The 18,437-nt window shown below is 37.3% G+C and overlaps 1 protein-coding gene and 1 pseudogene across 10 annotated transcripts in view; both read left to right on the top strand.

The window, feature by feature from the left end:
* Positions 1-214: 214 nt before the first annotated feature.
* The window catches only part of NCOA6 (nuclear receptor coactivator 6), a 90,533-nt gene continuing 72,310 nt past the window's right edge, over positions 215-18,437 (top strand). For 5 of the 10 annotated variants that reach the window (XM_011378302.2, XM_011378300.2, XM_023522216.1 and 2 more), the window contains exon 1: positions 216-417. The gene's annotated coding sequence lies outside the window, so the exon portion shown is untranslated. Of the gene's footprint in view, positions 418-6,057; positions 6,227-15,290; positions 15,369-17,796; positions 17,876-18,437 lie in introns of those variants that run through there. The other 5 variants (XM_011378299.2, XM_011378298.2, XM_023522214.1 and 2 more) reach the window with 5 other exon arrangements.
* LOC111730867 lies at positions 16,112-16,230 on the top strand (annotated as a pseudogene).

Raw genomic sequence — 18,437 nt, 5'->3', positions numbered from 1 at the left:
TTCCCAAAGGGCTGTGCAGTGACTCCGAAATGGGGGCAAAAGCCACTGGCGATATTACAACGCTGGGAGACAGAGATCTACGGGGGAGCGGGTGTGCGCTCCGCCTCGCGCGTTGGGGGACGTTTGGTCACGTGTCCAGACCCCACCCACCCGTGGTCCGCCCCGCTCCGCCCCCTCCCGCACTCCCTCCCTCCTTCTCTCCCTCCCTCCCCCTCCCTCCCCGGCCCGGTCCGGCCCATCCCCCTCCCCGCCGGCTCCCTGAGGCCCTGCCGGGTCGGGCTGCGGGCGGCGGGGCGCCGACGGCCGGACAGACGGACGCACGCGAGCACGGACGGACGGACTCACGGAGGGCCGCGGGCACGCACGGCCCGGGCCGGTGCTCCGAGGCCCGCCCGGGAGGGCTGGGGCCGCGCTCAGGTGAGGTGACGGCGACGCGGGCCCGTAAGGGGTGGGCCCACCGGGCGTCCGCGGTCCCGGCCCGGCCGGCTATGCTGGAAGGAGGCGCCGCCCGGGCCCGGCGCGGGAAAATGGCGCCGGCCGCCCGTGGAGCACCGCTCCTGTGCGGGCCCGGCCGGGAGCCGCCCCGCCCGCCGTGCTCGTGTCCTCGTCGCCATGTTGGGGAGCCGGCCCCGGGCCTGCGGGCGGGGACGCTGGAGCGAGCGGGGTCCAGGCCACGGCTGGAGAGGGTGCCAGACACGGGGTCTCGGGCGCTGAGGGAGTGCAGGGTTGGCCAGGGTCTGCATGGGGTGGCGCTCCTGGGCCGAGGAACTGGGCAGGAGCCGGACGTGGGGTCGTGGCCGGGGTCGCGGACAAGGGACACTGGGTCCAAACGGAACTGGGGTTGGGTTCCGTGGGACTGGGGTGGGGTGGGGGGCGCGGAGTGGTGCAGGACCTGGGACTGGGTTAGGCTATGGCGGTGTTCAGGACCCCAGGGCAGGTAGGATCCGGAGGGGCGTGAAGTCCAAGCTCTGGCTGTCAGGACTTTGGCAGTTGTTTGGGCGGGGTAGAAGGGGTTGATTAGAAATGGAGGTTCTTTGGGTACAGACGCGGGTATCAGATTGTGGCAGTCCTGGGAGTCGCGGGGCTAAATTTCAGGACCGTGTAACTAACTCCTAAGGCACTGAGGATATTATATGCCCCCGGGATCCTCCACTGCCTATTGAAGAGAGAAAAAAAATAAAAATAAAAAAAGGGAAGGGCTTGATAAAGAAGAGACAAAAGGGGGACTGAGGTTTGGGTGTAGGAGCTGGCCAGCAAAAGGGGTGCAGAGAGTGGAACTGGTTGGCAAGAAGAGAGAAAGAACCTCCTTCAACTTAGGGAATTTGTGTGTGTCTTTAAAAGGAGGGACCGGACTGTTTGTGGGCGGTGACCCTAGGTGTCTTCCCAGGAGGGGGACAGCCCACTTTTTTAACAGCAGGGTCACCTGGGGAGGTCATCAGAAAGGCGTTATTGAAGCCAGTAAAAAATGAAGAAGTAGTGAATGTGTAAAAACTACAGAGGCCTTAGATATCATGTAACGATTTCATATGATGTAGTGATTTTAGCTGAGAAATGGAAAGGTAAAGTTGACTTCCTAACATCTTAAAAGTTAATGGCAGAGAGGGTACTGGCACGCAGGTCTGCTGCCTCATTCAACACACTGCCTTAGAGGAATTTGCTAGCTGGGAGAAAAATGTTAAGTCAGGCATGGCAGCTTATATCAAAGAATTATTAATTTATTTTGTTTCTCTAATGAGTTTGTCAGTTCAAAGGCTGAGAGGGGATACAAAAAAGTATAGGTAACCAGCTATTTGATAATTTCTAGCTCACTTCCATTTGTACAAAGAAGTTATCTTTGGGATCCTTTTGACTTCTAGAGTTTTAAGAGTTGCTGCTTTTAGGTGTTTAGTGTAGAGCAAAGGGACACACACACACACACACACACACACACTAAAAAAAAAAGCAAATAATGATAGAGACCCAGGATCTCTATTATGATCAAACTTTAATAGAAATTTGATCATGATAGAGAAGAGTTCAAAGTTCACATGGGCTATGGGAGAGTTCTGAGGGAAGCTATGGAAATCAGTCATGAGACAGTAGTTCTGGAGCTCCCATATAATCAAAAAGGACTCAACAAAAATGTTGTCGACATTCATAGCAATAAGTTTTTCAATATATGTTCATTACGGGTATACAATATATATATAAAGCAACATGATTTATTTGTTCTGGATCTTTCTAATGCAGGAAAGCCTAATCTTGTCAGTTCCATGGGCCCCTCTAGCATCTACTGAAGCCTATGAACCCCCCGCAGAATATATATTTAATTGCATAAAACAAAATATATTCGATTACAAGGAAAACCAACTGTATTGAAATACAGTTACAAAAATATATGAATTATGATATAGTAACATAGATTTACTTCTTTGTCAGCACACTATAAAGTTTTATAATTTTAAAGATGTGATGAGTACAAGTAATACTTTAAGATTAATCTGCAACAACTGTCATATGATATAAAGTATCTGTGATTACTGTTACAGTCACAGATACTGTCAATTATAGAATAGTTTGTTGCTCACATTAATATTTGAAGGAAACACACACAACTCGAGGTTAGTGAAAATAAAGAGATAATTTATTTTCCTGTAGTTCATGGACCCCCTGAATTCTATTTTTGGGCTCCCTTCTACAAACCCCAGGTTAGGAAACTCTATTCTTACTACCAGGCACATCTTCCATTCAACATTTACTGTGCTCTAGACATCAACTGCATGTTAAGCATTACGGCAGGCTTTAAGGATTCAGAGGTCTTTAAGGCAGGGTTTTTTCACTTCGAAAAAGATAGACATGTAACAATGATAGTTCAGGATGGTAAATGCCAAAGGAGACTTCTCAAAGGTTGTGAAGACACAGAAGTGGGCATATCTCTGCTATAGGAATCAAGGAAAGTTTTGCGAAGGGATGACATTTGAGATGTATCCTGAAAGGTAGAAGAGTTTGCCAGATGGAGAGTTAGAAGGAAGAGCTTTCCAGGTAAAGGCATGCATTTTCAAGGAACGTATTTGAATGTGGTTGGAGGAGAGTGTGTGTGTGAGAGAGACAGACAGACAGACAGACAGACAGAGAGACAGAGTGACAGAGAGACAGACAGAGAGAGAAGAGAAGAGAAGACTGGGGAGCTTGTTTGAAATCTGAATGTGAAGGACCTTGCTAAGGAGTTTGGACTGAATCCTTAGCTGATAGAGAGGTATTTAAGGTCTTCAAAGGCAGGACCATATGATGAGGTTTAAATTTTAGGAGATAAATGGATGTTATTTAGGAGGGTAGACTGGAGAGCTGGGAAGAAGTAATGACGGCTTGGACAAAGGCAGAGGCTTTGAGCGTTGAAGAGCATTAGATTTTCCTGGTGTTGATAATTAACATTGTGAGTGGTAAGAGAGGGAATTTTTTAAATTTCTAGTTTGGGATGGTGGCTGTCGAAGAGGTTAAAAAAAGATAAAAGGAGAATGAGGTGAGAATCGTCACAGATAATAAGATGTTTTTTGGTAGAGTAATAGACTTTCGGAAACCATTGCAAAGCTGTCAACTGTGGTATAGTTTTTGCTTAAGGAAATCAGAGATAAGTGTCAGTAGACATAAAAGGCAGTGAAAGATAGGGAAAATATTCCAAAGTGTAGGAAAATCACAACCATCTATGTTAAGGGTTTGCAAACTATAGCCCATAGATCAAATCTGGCCTACCACCTATTTATGTAAACAAAGCTTTATTGGAACGCTAGCACACTCATTCATTAACATATTGTCTTTGGCTGTTTTCACACTACCAATGGCAGAATTGAGTGGTTATAACAGAGAATATATAGCTCACAAAGCTGAAAATATTTACTATCTGGCTCTTAATAAAGACATTTGCCAGTCCCTGATCTATGTGTCTGAATGTTGGATGTTTAACTTCTGGTTTGCCATCCAGTTCCTATACGATGGAGAATAACCATTTTTTCTGTCCTTCTGGTTGAGTTCCCCGTGCTTTGTGTACCTGCAGCATCACGTAGACCCCTGAATGTTTTATATTGGTCAGTGATGCCAAGGTCTGTTCTGGGATCTGCTCTGTGGTAACTGTGGGTGTTGAGACCATACTTGGGCTTGTTTTGCCATTTTTCTGTTGGGTTGTCTTTTTCAAAAGATTTCTTTATGTTTTCTGATTATTAAACCTGCGTCGGTTATATTACAGGTGTCATTTCCCGGTTTGTTGCTAATCTTTTTAATCTTGTTAACTTGTCTTTTGTTAAAAAGAAGTTCTGAGTTTTAATAAAGTCAAATTTATCAATCTCCCTCCAAGTTCTTGAAATTATTCTTTATGGTATCTTCTTGAATCTCTACTGATTTGTTTTTGATGTTTAGATCGAATTGTCTCGTGTGTGGTGTGAGGTAGGGTCCAGTTTCATTTTTTTCCCTCTGTATGATTTATTATCCCAGCACCATTTATTGAATGGCCTTTGTTTTCACATTATGAGCTCTTTTGGTCAAGTCTGAGGTCCTAATTGCAGCTTCACTGCTTGTTAATTGTGTGACCTTGGACAGGTTGCCTCAGTTTCCTCATCTTTAAAATAGGATAACAGTATTTATCTCATAGGATTGTTGTGAGGATTAAGCGAGTTGAATAATGTAACATGTAGAACACTGTGACACCTAGAAAATGCTTAATAATGTTAGCTGTTATTTAGCACTATTGTTCATTTCTGATTCCCAGAACAGAGTAGAGGCTCAATATGTTCAACACAATTGTAGAATTCGTTTGGTTTTCAGGTCAAACCAGAGGTTGAGAGCTAGGGTGAGTGTTGCAAGAGATGCTTCTAGGTTGTCGCTTAGTCTTAGCTGCTGTCTTAGACTGCTAGGTTGGAACTTCTCCCACCCCAACATTTGTTTTACAGAGAACTTCTGTAGCAGAGGGTGCAGATTTGACCTGCAGGTACCTTTTGTTTGGCTCATACAATATTTTTAATGTCTTAAAAATTTATACAAATTTCAGAGTTTCTGACTTACCTTGAAAAATTGAAAGATCTGTCAGTGCCAAGCCCATATTCTCGCATAGCAATACATTAAAAGCTGAAGCTTTTAGGAGGGGTTATATGTTTCCTGGTTTTCTATGCAGTCCTTACTACTCATTTGCTTTGCTCATTTACTTATCACCCTATAGGCATTTAATTTTCTGGTTTTTACTTTACTGAGATTTTAAATATTCTGTCTTCTAAACTAATAAATGACATATTAGGATAGGGTCAGAGTGGCCAGAAATTGATAGAAGAGTTTATGGGCAGATTAAAAACTAAAATCTATTTCTAAGCCTGACTCATACTTGATCATAATGAATAAAATGATAATTGAAATGAAAAGATGAGATGAGATGAAATTCAGTTCAAATCACTGTATATTTAGGCATCTATTCTGTGCTGGGTACTACATTAGGAATGACCACATTGGTGATAGAAAAGAAAATTAGCTGGCCCACTTTATGAAATACTACAGAAGAGGTCTTTTCACTTGTGATGTACAGTTATTTTCCAAGAGAGCAGTTGGATGAGAGGGAGGAAATACAGGAATTCATTTATTTGTCAAACATTATTGAGCCCTACCATGTACATTGGGCTAGAACTCTGTAGGATACAAAAATGAATCTAGCCAGGGTTTAAGTGCCATGTGGGCTGTATGTAATGGAGCTGGTACCTGAAAGAAGTGGCCTTTAAGTGGGGATGCCAAGAATGATTAGGATCATAATACTTGGAGATGAGACATAATACTTTGTAGGCTGAGTGAAAGTATGATTGTAAAAATAGATGTTTAGGAGATAGTAAAGAGTCCAGTTTGGCTGGAAAATAAGATTGTGACAGGGCTGTTGGAGTTAAGGCTGGAAATGGAGATTGAAAAATAGCAATAATAATTGTAGTAGCTCACATTTTTTGCACACATACTATCTGCCAGATAATGTGTCAGGCATTTTCAAAGTAGTAGTTCGTTTAAACCTCGTAACAACCCTGTGAGGTAGACACTATTTTTTATCCCTTTTTATAGATAAAGAAACTGAGGAATAGAGCTAACAATTGATGGCGAAAGAACTTGAGTCCAAGCAGCCCAATTCCAAAGCTTGTGTTCTTAGTCTGCATACTGTACGACCAAATCATGGAAGGCTTTGAATCCTTTCCATTCCCAAGCTGGGAAGTTTGGACTTGATTGACTAATGGTGAGTCAGCAAAAGTTTTTAGCCCTATGGTGACATAATTAAAGCTGTACATTAGGAAAGTAAGCATGGTTGTGAAATGTAGGAACAGCATGGGGAGAAATTAGAGATATAGAACTAGTTTACTTTCTCCGTCTTCACTAAATTGGGTGTTCCTTGAGGGCTGGCCTATGTCTATTTCTTCCTTTTTCTCTGGCCCCAATATCTACCTAGTATGTTGTCTGGCACATTTATTTATTTTTTTAAAATCTTTTTTTTATCTCACTTTATTCTAAAAAGACTTAAGGTGGCTGCCTAGGAGCTCAATAAACATTTGCTGAGTTTATTAATAAACGACCAGAGGTATGTATAAATACCTACATAAAGGGAGTACAATGGCTTTGTTAGAGGTAGTAATGCAGCCCTAGAATTTGGTGGTAAGCTATATTTTATATATGGACCCTATAAAGCAAAAAACAAAAAATGAAAAGATAAAAACAATCACATCTTGTGAAGAATTGTATATTCTAGGTCAATTCATATTAATTATGTCAGTTAAAAAGATGAACTCATAGAAACAATGGAACGGCAGTTGCAAGGGACTGGGAGGTGGGGGAAATGGGGAGATATTGGTCAAAGGGTACAAACTTCCAGTTATAAGATGAATAAGCTCTGGGGATCTAATGTACAGCATGATGACTATAGCTAACAACGCTATATTACATACTTGAAAGTTGCTAAAAGAGTAGTCTTAAATGTTCTCATCACACACAAAAAAATATGGTAATTATGTGAGGTAATGGATGTATTAACTAACCTTATTATATTTGTTGTATGTTTCTCAATATATACATGTATCCATCTTGTACACCTTAAACTTACAGGTTATGTTATATCTCAGTAAAGTGGAAGAAAAAGCTATGTCAGTTAATATAATGTTATTGGTCAAATTCAGAGGATATTTATACTTCAAATAGGTATTTAGGTTTGTATTTATCATTAACCAGCTGTATATCCGTCTCCCCCACCCCCCCACACACACAAGGAGGCAACAAAAGTTTCCATTAACCAGATCCTTTTTGAGCCACTGAATATGGTACTGATATTAGTTCCATAGTACCATTTATGTATATTTTCTAAAAATCAGATAGCAACTGATCGTTAGAAATAATTGCAAGTTTGTGACTCAAATTCCTGTTCTGGATTTTTCTGAGGGAAATTATTTATTAGGTTAAGTCCTTTGCCATAATTGTAAATGTTATGTGGAAGTAATGTCGTCCCTTTTACAAAATACAGACTTAAAAAATTCAAACACTTGGGAAAATTCAAAGACACTATGGTTAACTACCAAATACCAATAAAGATGGGAAGACAGGCAAACCACCATCTGACTAGACTTAATAGAGACAGGTCAGTAGACCCTAAATGGATTTGTTAAACAGTCTTTCTCATTGTAGATATTAGTTAACAGCAGTATGTGCATAATGCACAATATCAGTGTAAAATATATTGATATAACTAATATAAGTAAAGTTGAATCTAGGAATGCTTCCTAAAGAAAACGAGTCTTTGAGTTCTTTTAGGTTGTGTTTAACTCTTCAATGTATGTGGAGATGACTTAGAAGCCTTGAGATTAGAATAAGTATGTATGGAGAAAAATTTGATTAGTATAGTCAGCATATGTTGACTGCCTACCAGCATTGAGAGGTGTATACAATTGATGAGTAATTAGTTTCTGCCAGCCAGGAAACAATTTTTATTTTGTAATGTGAATTCCCATAGCACAAGCCTGGTTTAAATGAGCTTGTGCTATGGGAATTCAGAAGAGAGAGAATCACTTCCACTTGGAGGATCAGAGAAGGCTTCATGGAAAAGGTGGTGTATTACTTTCCTAGGTGTAGTCACAAACTGGTTGACTTAAAACAACAAAAATTATTCTTTCATAGTTCTTGAGGCTAGAATCTAAATTCAGGGTGTTAACAGGGCCATGTTCCCTCTGAGAATTTAGATAGAATCTTTCTTGCCTCTTCCTAGCTTCCATCGATTCTTGGGGTTTCTTGGTTTGCAGCTGCATCATTTCACACTCTGCCTCTGTTGTCATATGGCATTCTCCCTGTATGTCTCAGTGTCCAAATTTCCTTATTATAAAGACATCAATTAATATTGGATTAAAGGCCTACCCTACTCCAGTATTACCTCAACTAATTAGGTCTGCAGTTATCCTATTTTCAAATCAGGTTACATTGTGTGGTACTGGGGGGTTAGGACTTATGTTAACATCTTTTGAGGGGAGGACACAATTCAACCCATATAAGGTGACATGATACAGAGGTATTAAATTAAAATTTACTAAATAAAAGAAAGGGCAAGATTGCAACAAGCTGAGTTAAGGAGAAAAGAACCGAGGGATTGATGGACATAGGAGAAAGCATAAGGAAAATTTAGGAAATGAAATAGTGAGAAGTCTGGTTTGCTAGTGTGTTGAGGAGTGATGGGGAGATAAAGCCAGAGTAGTTTCTTGGGGCCCTAGATGCTAGACCTAGGACATTTGAATGTTTCTAAGTGGGAGCAAGATGGCACTACAGAATTTTTAAATGGTGGATAACTGATTCAAGCTTTGATTAACCAATTCAAGCCTTAGGGAGATTCTGTGATCAGGAGATCATGGATAAGTAGATACTCTGAAGATAAACAGATGGCTGATGATTTAACACACCCAGCTTCCCTCATTTGCCTATGCCAGTAACCTTTCACCAGGACAGTCAAGAAATTCCTCTTACATAAAAAACAAAACCAAAAATAAAACAACAAAAACACCACCACAACAAACTTTGAGGATTTTATTAGCCTTTTGGTCAGTCATCTGTAGGCATTGAGATACATCAGCTTTCTAGGTTCTAGTCAAAAGCCTCTCTATGGATTTCAGTAGTAATAATGTTGCTCTTCATTTTCTTTCAAACTTCAAAATCACCTCTTTTCCATTCTGTTTTTTACCTCTTGATTTTTCTCTGAACCCTTTTCAGTTTTTCCATATCTTTTTAAAAAAATCTGACTAATGAAAAGAATTGAGGAAGATTATGTATGTACAAGCCAATGATACATTCTTTTTGTGTCCTTTTAATAATAAATAGTTATGTTGACTTTTTTTTGTCCACAGTAAGACAGTATTCAGATTGTGAATACTCATTCAGATTGTGGTCAACAGTAGTCCTCAGGTGCTTTTTCTTATTTGTACCTACACAGTTCCTCCTGATTCTGTATTTGCATTGTTCATATTTTCTCTAAGAGTATGTGTCTTAATGAAATTTTTAAAATTGTGTTAAAATATTATAGATGGATAAGCACATGACTTCCTAGTCACTATCATATGTGTGTAGTCTTTACAAGTTTAATTTATATAGGTTTTTATAGTCTTTTCATTTGGCAGTATATCGATCTACTTTTCCACTTATCTATATAGTTATCATTTTTAATGATACACAATAACCAAAATTTAAATACTTTGGTTATTTGGCATTTGGGTGATTTTGAGTTTGTTTTTATTTTTGGTTTGTAATTCTAAATTATACTGTTGTAACATCTCTTTATAAATCTTTTTCCTCTAGTTTTTTTTTGAGAGCATTTTCCCTAAAATGATTCAGTTAGGTCTAAAGATAACACTTTTTAGCCATATTGTCAAAGTATTCTTTAGAATAACTACCACTTTATATTGCCACTAGCCACTAGTTAATATTGGATTTTGTAATTTTTTTTCTTCCAGCATAGTGGTACTTCACAGTTTGGTGGGGGTTTTGATATTTTAAAGCTTCATTATAAAAATTTCAAACATACAAAAAAACCCCCAGAAATAGTGTAATGATAAACCTTTTAAAAATAAAGATATACTATGTTTTAAAATATTTTAACATCCATCTGTTACAAATAAGGACATTCTACATAATCACAGTACCATTATCACATTTAATAAAATTATCAGTAGGTGGTATATTTAAGTTTACCCAATTGTCTTCAAAATGTTCGAAGTGGAATCAAATTAAGAACCATGCATCATATTCACGTTATTATTTTTGTAGTCTTTAAAAAAAAAAATGGAACAATTCCCATTTTTTGACTGCTCCCTTACCTCTTTTTTCCCATGGTTGATTTGTTGAGACTAGAGCAGTTTTCTTGTTGAATATCCCACATTCTGGATTTATCTGATTGTTTGTGATGTTTAACTTGTTCTTTTATTCCTTGTCTTTCTCTAAACTGGAAGGTTTAAAGACTTGATTAGATTCTAAAGAATTGGTAGAGTCTAAAGAACTGATTAAATTTTAGTTACACATTTTGGCAAAAATACTTAATAAATATTCTTCACATTACATGATATTACAAGGTACATAAATGTATTGTTGTCCCACTAATAGCAACTTTGATTGTAGGGTTAAGGTTGTGACTGCCAGATCCCTCCATTGTGAAGTTGCACTTTTTTTCTTTTGTAACTAGCAAATATGTTTTTTTATTTTTATCAGTGATGAGCATTTTTTCAATCTTGTTTGAACTAATTTTCATGTCATTTTGTTCAGTAGTGTAGATTTAGACCATTTTGTTCAGTAGTGTAGATTTAATATTTTCCTTTTATTTGTACCATGTTTAAAATTTTTATTTAGTGTAACAAAGAATGGTGCATTGTTATAAAAGATAAGTTTCAAATATAGCTAAAAATAAAATATAATTTAACAAAAAAAGATACAGAATGTAAATATATAATGGGGCATTTCTTTGACAAGATCTTGTGATAAGACATGTTTGCTTTTTGAAAAAAATGTTCTAAGCAGACAAACCTAAAAACAAAGCTCTTGAATCAAAAGCTTCTTTTATTTTCCTTTTTGAAATAGAGGTAAATCCTAAATTCATAAAAGTTGTTTTACATACTAACAAAAAAATACCCAGAATTTATTTTTGTTCTTCGTTCTCTGTTTCATTTGGCATTTGGCTTTTATACACCAATCCTTTATTACTTTTAAATAACTATTTTTCCTGTCATTCCTATTAAAGATTTTTTTTTCTTATTTCTTCTTGTTATACTCAACTAGTACTTTCTTTCAAACTACGAAAGCAGTATAGGCTAATTGAGAAAAGCTGAGCATCATTTGAGGTACATGAAGAAAAAACCAACTGTCTCTCCTCTTGTTCCTATCCTGTAAGCTACCCAAGCATCATAGCCCTGTGTTTCCTCCATATTTTTCTCTATGCTCTTAAAAACACAAATGTACATATTGATTCATTTTCTCTTATTTTATAAGGTTATCATGATGCCATACACATTCTTCAACTTCTGTTTTTTTACTTTATAGGATATCATGTTTTTTTATATGATTAAATAGATATCTGATTCTTTTTTCAGCTGCATAATATTCCGTTTACATAAGTTTCTCTCAATGAACATTCAGATTGTTTCTGATTTTTTTCTCCATTACAAATAGTAGACATCCTTGTTCATATACCTTTAAGAAATGGAGGGGTGGTTCCATAGGGTAGTGGTTAGCACGTCTGCTTTACACACAGCAGGTCCTGGGTTTGCACCCCAGGTGGAGCCACGGACCATTCCCTGGTGCGCCAGGCCCATCCCCCCCGCCCTGCACGCGGCGATCTGTGGGAGGAGATGCCCCGCCTTCAGAGATACAGTTCTTCATGGGAAATGGCAATATCCATAGGTCATGGGTGAAAGTATGTGTGTGTGTGAGGGGGTGGGAGGGGGAATTAAAGAGGGGAAAGAAATGGAGCTTTTACTTCTGTAGGATAAATTCCCAAATATGAGTTAAAAGATAAGCTTATTTCAGTATTATGAACTGCCAGGTTATTTTTAATAGAGGTTATTGCAGTTCTTCTCACTGGCACTGGATGATAAGTATCTTTTTAGTTTTTGCTAATCAGCTGGGTGAAAAGTTTTCTTATTTAATTTTAATACTCCGGATCATTGATAAGTTGCATATATTCATTGGATATTTGCATTTCCTATTCTGCAAGTCATCTTTTACTGTTCTTATTTTTCTCTTGAGTTGTTAACTTTTTATTTTTTAATCAATTTACAGGTGCTTTAGTGTAGTTGGGATATTAACTCCTTTTTGTTATAGGGGGCAAATATATTATCCCACGCTATAATTTTGCTTTTAACTTTGTGGTTTCTTTTGCCATATAGACGATTTTAATTTTTACCAAGTTATGTCTGTTGATATTTTCTCTATGACTACCAGGTCATCACAACCCATCCTGAAGTTAATAATTCTTAAATTTTATTTTTATATTTTTGTTTATTGTTATTACTTTTAATCCTAATTCTCTCTTTTTTTTTCATTTTGGGCAGAGATTTATTTCTTTGTTTTTTAATATTAATAAACCTGTTCTCTTGCCATCGAATTTCCTTTTCTGATCAAAAAATTATCTCTGTTCACTAGAGATAAGCATAGTATCACATTTTCTAATTTTTAAATAATCTCATTTGAACTTTGAAGAAAATGTCTTTCTAGTTGTTTCATTTTGAATGTTGTACCCGTGTTTGAAAGTATTAGGATATTCACCTAATACAGTTCTGTCTGCAGATTTGCTAAGTGTATCATCTGAGTCATCAATAATGATGAAATGGTAGCTACAGGAGATGAAAGCTGATCTTAGGACTTCAGCATTTGATTTAAAAAGTGACAATTATAAGAGCAAAACAAAACGAAAAACCTGACAATACTATCATTGCGAATATATTAAGACCCTGCAGAAGAAGAAACAGTGGCACTCCTAGAATGATGGTGTAAGAATTTCTCTAACTTAGACCCAAATCTCATGATTTAACTCTTTGGAAACTTAATAGAAAAAGAAAGCCATTGTTCTTTAAAGTTCTCTTCCATCGTCATATGGTAAGACATCATTCATTATCATTGTATTTGTGCCTTTATAATTCTTTTAAAATTAAGTATTTCATTAGTAACAAAGTGTCACATAGGAAATGAAAGACTTCCCTACTACTAAGAAGTTTCAGAGAAGTCATTCACTCTAGCCTTAATTTTTCCATCTGTTCCATGAGAGTATTGGACCAGATTATTGCCAATGGCTCTCTAGTTCTTACTCTGTTCAGATTCTTATCAAGTTATTTTTAGGGAATTTTTTATTAGTTCCTAGAGTGTAGGATCTGCTCAACTTTTCAATGTCATTTGTATATTTAGAGCATGGACTAAAAGACTGGTACTCTAGATGTGTTATTTTTTTATTATAGTTCTATTATGATTGAAAGAACGTGGTGGTGTTCATAATTAGAACATAATGTATGAGGTAGTTTTTCTCTAAATTTTACTTTATCCACCTACTATAGTATCTAACACGATGGGAAAAATCTCACTGAGCCTCTGATTTATTCTTTTGGTTTATAATATACATAATTAAATTATTAACTATATCTGTGTTAGGATGAGCACGAGTTTTAGGGATCCCAGATTTCATATTTTACTAATTTATCTTTTGTTTCTTATATTAACATGTCAGGATTGAGATTTAAGAGTTAATGTTAACATTCCCTAGTTTATTAAATTGTCTGTTATCCCTACCAAGAGCAAACCAGTGTTACAGTATTGAAATGCTGATCTGCTTGACAGGCATTTTATTGATCCTTTCAGGGAACTAAATTTCTCTGATTTGGGTGGAGGTTGCATAAATTTTCCTTTAGAGCCCTGGACTTGGGAATAGGAGGCATATAATAGTTTTATAAGAACTTCATGAGAAGGCATAGGGAGGATGGGATTGGATCTTACTTTAGTTGTGCCATGGCAAATTGTCTGACAGTTCACATTTAGTTGTTTACATTTGAGGCTATGTGGTTAAAAGATCAACTTAATTTCTTGAGTACTGTAAGTATAATGCCCAGACTAAGGTTTATAAGGCAGATACTATAGGAATTCTAAGATTCTTATTTTACAGAGCTACTTAAAACATTTGAATAGAGATATTCATTTGTTAAAGGAGAGCATATAGAATAATAATTTAAGTTCTTGATAAATAGTCCTTGAGTTTTCTTAAGTCCAGAAGGAACCTAAGATTCTGTTTAGCTCTAGCATAGTGGCTCACCTTCTCATTTTATAATTTAGGAATCTTGGGCCCAGAAAGATTGTGTCCTGCCCAGAATCATACATACAACAACTTTATGAGAAGATCATGACTAGAACTCGGGGCACACCCTGCCAGCTTGGCCTAGCTCTCTATTCTGTTACCCTGTTTTTATGTTCATAAATAATGCTAGTCTATTCTCAAGATACACCCAGTTGAATTTACTATTAATCAGTTTTACATTTGTCTGTATTGAAAACATTTTTAAAAGTGCATGTCAAGGTTAGGAAATTGTTTCATGGGTATTAGGCTTTATTTAATTTTCTTATATGAATAGTGCAACAGCTGTGATGGTGCACAGTTGTGAACCAGGACATCTGTGTTTTCCATTTATTTGTTGCTTGTTTGTTTTTTACAGTTGTCATTTATAATAAAGATTTTTTTCAGAGTACAAGTGGGAAAGTAAATGTTAAATTAAAAAGTATAATCAGCATATTTACAGCTTTACAAAAAGAGTAGGAAAGTGACAAGAAAGACTCTATAACTACATATGTGACCTATGGGAAGTCATGTAACCTCGATGGGACTCTGTTTCTGCTCTGTACTTAATTAGAGTCCTTCAGGGGTTCTGCCTAGGACAACTGTATCTGTTTTTAATGTCTGTTAATTAAAGTGTAACATACATAACACAAAATACACAAATCATAAGGATAATGAATTATAAAATGAATACCCTAGTGTAATCACTACTGATCTATTTTGAAAAAGCTTCCTTGGTGATTATGATGAGCTTTCCTTGTTTAAAAGCAAAAAGAAAGAAAGAAAGAAAGAAAGAAAGAAGAAAAAACCCTGGACTTGAGATTGTAGACAATCTCGTCTTTTACAGCTTTTTCAAAACAGTGGTAGAGAGAATGAATTTGGGCAGTCACAAAAATTTTACTTTGAATAGGTTTATTGGACTTATATAGTCTTCTGATATCTCTTTTCTTCCTCTTTGCCCTTTTTCTTTTCTGTTTAGGTCCTGGATGGAATGGCGAGGGGTCCTACTGAACCCCTAACTATCTTTTCTGAGAGTGGTCAGAGAGTTCTTAAACAGGTCTGTTGATTCTATAGAACACAAATGCAAGTTTGATTTATTAAAAGACTTGGTTTCTACTTAAAGGATTGAATTAAAAGTAGACTTTACTTTTTTGAAAAAAGAAGGCATTTTTAATCTCAGTGTCTGTATTTTACTTTGGCAAACTGCATTTGGCCTGTTTGGATTGGACCTAAGGTGACCAGATTAAGATCTGCTTCATAGAAAAGCAGTTGAGTCATGTCTTTATTAGTTATGTTGGATATATGTAATATGGCATAAATCTTTATTTGTTACATGGGAAGTACCAAGAAAAGAAGAAAAGATCAGTATCTCAGTTGTTCATGATTCTGGATGGTAATGGAGGCATGGATAAATCCAAGAAGGAAAATATTTATTTGGCCCTCTTTCTGATGTTCTTAGAATTCATAACATTGAAAAAAGAAAATCAAAGCTACCCTGCAAGTTTTCTGATTCAGAGAGGGCAAGTGTATGTAGTTTTTTTTTTCATTCATCTATCTACCTCTCTAATCACCATGAATGAACTTTATCAGTTACTCAGATAACTCCAGGTCAGTGATTTCCCAGGGTTGTCTTCACATAGGAATCACCTATGGAACTTGGCAGACTACTGATGCCTTTGTCTTCCTCTCACCCCTCAACTTCCCCTTCCTCACCCCATTGTGATTAAATTGGCCTGGTGGTATGACTTGGGCTTTGGAATTTTTAAAAGATGCTTAGGTGAATCTAAAGTGCAGACAGGGGTCTACAGCCATGCTACCGTGAACAAGCCTGATCCTGTCTGATCTTGGAAGCTAAGCAGGGTCGGGCCTGGTTAGTATTTGGATGGGAGACCACCTAGGAAGACCAGATGCTGTAGGTGTAAAAAATAAAATTAAAAAAATAAATAAATAAGGGATTGTAAGTTGACAAGGTCCTTGAAATCTGTGAGGTCAACTAAGGGTTGCCTCGCCTAAAATAAATACATAAATAAATAAAATAAAAAATAAAGTGCATTCAGGTTTGAGCACCTCTGCTTTAGCTGGTTAAAGCAGATCTGGCCATTATGAAACTTGTGACTCTTTTTTTTTAGATAAATATATAAATAAGGGGATAAATATTTTGATTTAAGAATCCTGCGGTTCAAATCTAAATTCTTACTAGAATGTAAGCTCCATAAAAGCAAGTACCATGTTTGTTTTTTCTTCACCATTCCATCTTTAGCGTTTACGACAATATCTGGCACATATTGTATGCTTAAATATTTGTTGAATGAGTGAATGAACCTATCAGTCTCTAGTGAGCTGAGAGTATGCTTTTGCCTAGTACTTAGGTGGTCTGAGATATAGAGTGGGGCGATGGTGAAGAGCCCAGCCTGTAGAAACTGACTGCCTGGGCTCAAATTATGGCTCTGTCACTTCTTAGTTATATGACTGTAACCAAGTTTCTTCTCTGTGCCTCAGTTTCCTCAATTTGTAAAATACAGTTATAGAGCCTACTTCATAGGGCTGTTGAGGGGACTAATTGAGTTAATAATGCAGAATGCTCAGAACAGTATCTGATATAGAACAATATTCTGTAAGTTTTAGCTACTGTAGAATTTAAGAAGCCCTGGATTCTTTGCATTTTGAGTAATCTATCTAGAATACTGTTTCAGGGCTAAGGTAGAATAATAAAATCAGCTGCATTAGATGTAGTTAAAGAAAGCTTGATAAAGAAGGTGATTTTTTTTGTGTGTCAACTTAATGAGGTATAATTTACATACAATAAAATGCATCCATTTAAAAGTGAACCTTGTTTTGATGAGTTTTGACAATATGTTTATTAGTTTATAGTATTTATTATGAAACAACCACACAACCGACATACAGAAAATTTCCATCACCCTGAAGTTTTTTACACTCCTTTGTAGTCCGTCCCTCCCAGAGCCCCACCTATACTATATTACTTTGCATTTTCTAAAATTTTATATAAATGCATTCATGTTATATTCTCTCTTATGTTTAGCTTCTTTCATTCAGTATAATGATTTTTATATTTATCCATGTTGCATGCATCAGTAGTTCATTCCTTTTTCATGCCTAGTATTTTGCTGTGTAAATCTGTTTATCTGTTCATCTGTAATGGACATTTGGGTTGTTTCTAGTTTTGATGATTGTGAATAAAGCTGCTATATATATTTTTGTAGACCTGTTTTCATTTATTTGGGAGTAAATCCTTAGCAGTGGGATTGCTGAATTATATGGTATAGTATCTTAACTTTTTAAGAAACTGCCAAACAGTGTTAAAGGAGGTAAATATTCAACAGGATTTCCAAGGAGGGTACATTAGTTATTTATCATTACATTAAAGTACCACAAATTTAGCAGTTTAATATAACACATTTATTATGGCACATTTTCCATGGGTTAAGAATCTGGGTATAGCTTAAGTGGGTCATCTGTTTCAGGGTCTGTTACAGGTATCAGTCAAGGTGTCAGCCAGGACTGGAGTCTTATCTTTGTGCTTGACCAAAGAAGGAATTGCTTGTAAGTTCACTTGGTTGTTGGCAAATTCACTTCATCAAGGGATGTTGGATGAAGGGCCTTGATTTCTCACTGGCTGTTTTGGCTGGAGGCTGCTCGCAGTTCCTTGCCATGTGTCCTCTCCAACATGTTAAGCTGAGAAGCCAAGAGAGTCTCCTAGGGAAATAGAAGTCACAATCTTTATAACCTAATCATGGAAGTGGCATCCCATCACTTTTGCCTCATTCTGTTAGAAGCAAGTCACTAGGCCAGCCCACACTCACAGAGATAGGACTTTGCGGGGGCGGGGGGCGGGGCATATATATGGATCGGAATTTATTTTAATTATTTAAAGAAGTATTTATTTAAATTATTTTCAGGTATACAGTACATTGGTTAGACATCTATGTAATTCATAAAACGATCCCCCCATTTGCTCCCTCCCTCCCCTGGCCCTCTACCTAGCCATCATATTAATGCTAACTGCATTCCCTATGCTGTGCTTCCCATCCCGTGACCGACTATCACCTGCTAATTTGTACTTCTTTAACCCTTCACCCCATCCTCTCAGCCCCCCAACCCCCCC

The sequence above is a fragment of the Pteropus vampyrus genome, unplaced genomic scaffold (assembly GCF_000151845.1).
Source record: "Pteropus vampyrus isolate Shadow unplaced genomic scaffold, Pvam_2.0 Scaffold336, whole genome shotgun sequence".
Classification (NCBI taxonomy): Eukaryota; Metazoa; Chordata; class Mammalia; order Chiroptera; family Pteropodidae; genus Pteropus; species Pteropus vampyrus.
Note: the sequence above shows the minus strand (reverse complement) of the source record. Positions and strands in the feature narration are given on the sequence as shown.